Source organism: Mus caroli, chromosome 17 (assembly GCF_900094665.2).
Source record: "Mus caroli chromosome 17, CAROLI_EIJ_v1.1, whole genome shotgun sequence".
NCBI classification, from domain to species: Eukaryota; Metazoa; Chordata; class Mammalia; order Rodentia; family Muridae; genus Mus; species Mus caroli.
Window position 1 is genome coordinate 78,851,035 of NC_034586.1, and position 1,334 is coordinate 78,852,368.

At 45.6% G+C, this 1,334-nt stretch overlaps 1 non-coding gene across 1 annotated transcript; it reads left to right on the plus strand.

Annotated features, from left to right (window-relative positions):
- The first annotated feature begins 995 nt into the window (after positions 1-995).
- On the plus strand, positions 996-1,125 carry LOC115029771. Its single transcript, XR_003835337.1, has one exon. It is a non-coding gene; the product is annotated as a small nucleolar RNA SNORA31 (small nucleolar RNA).
- Positions 1,126-1,334: the final 209 nt, after the last annotated feature.

The following is a 1,334-nucleotide window of genomic DNA, read 5'->3' on the forward strand; positions in this document are numbered from 1 at the left end:
AAGATCACATCTCCCTGTGGAACACAGGGAAGCTTCACCTCCTGCCCAGCGTTGTAAAGACCATGTCTCCTTCTGGGATAAAGGCCAAAAGAACAAAAGTGCAAGGAACACTGCTGACTCCCTATGCTCTGGCTCCTCTTCTGCAACGCAGCTCACAGCAAACACCTGGACCTGCATATCACCTGGTGGAAACTGGACATGAAGGAACCAGAGTCGATGCTGACACACTGGCAGCACTGTTTCTGTGAGTCATAAAGTTTCTCTCTGGCCTCAGAGTCTTTTGTCTTCTGCCAGCATCCATAAAATGAGAACAAACTAAGTTGTTAACTTGTAAATGTGCCCCCTTTTCTATTCTTAGAACTCTTCCTATCACACGCTATCATTGTAAATGGTGTGACACACACACACACACACACAAACTTTTCTTCTTCTGGCTATCATCTATTGTGAAATACAATAATTTTAAGAAACAAATAAATCCAAAACTTTTAATGGCGATAGAATTAAGAAAGTTTTTTTTTAATTAACAATTGATAGTGACAAGAGAAAACATCTTACATTGAGTGCTTAGGAGAGGCCTCTGTGAACAGGAGACATTTAAACTGAGTCTGGGGCAGGGGGAGGAGGAGACACATGGCAAGCTAGGGAAAATGCCTTCCAGACAGAAGGAACAGCATCTCCAAAGTCCTGAGGCTGGAAGAGCTCAGGCAAGTTGGTATCTGGTGAGGAGGTGATGATCAGCCAGATTCAATGCAGAGGTTCTCAACTCCGCCATCTTTTAAAATCTACCCAGAATAGCCTGGCAGTGGTAGCGCATGCCTTTGGTCCCAGCACTTCGTTCAAGAGGCAGGCGGATCTCTGAGCCCAAGGCCAGCCTGGTCTACAGAGAAAGTTCCAAGACAGCCAGGCCTACCATGGAGAAATCCTATCTTGAACAACCAAAACAAATAGATATAAAATCTACACAGGAGCTTGTCAAATATGTCAGTATCCCAGCGCATCCCAGTTCAACTGCACCATAAGATTTAAAAGTAACACTTCTGGGTTGCGCTAGGATGCAAAAGGAAACTCTCCCTGTGCCTGTCTTTGTGTCTTTGTGCCCAGGTTGAATTGGAGAGCACATGTCCATGCCAGGGGAGTTCCACACTCAAGCTGATCTGCTCGGGAACTCGCTCTCCTTGGTTTGCAGTCACCACTTGTTTCTTTCGCCTAACACCATAACTGGCAACTGGCGGCTGCTTACCATCCATACACCACCAGGACTTGGGACAGATGGGACTGACATCATCCTGAGCTTTTATTTTGATTGTTATTTATTTGGAGGGGAGGCATTG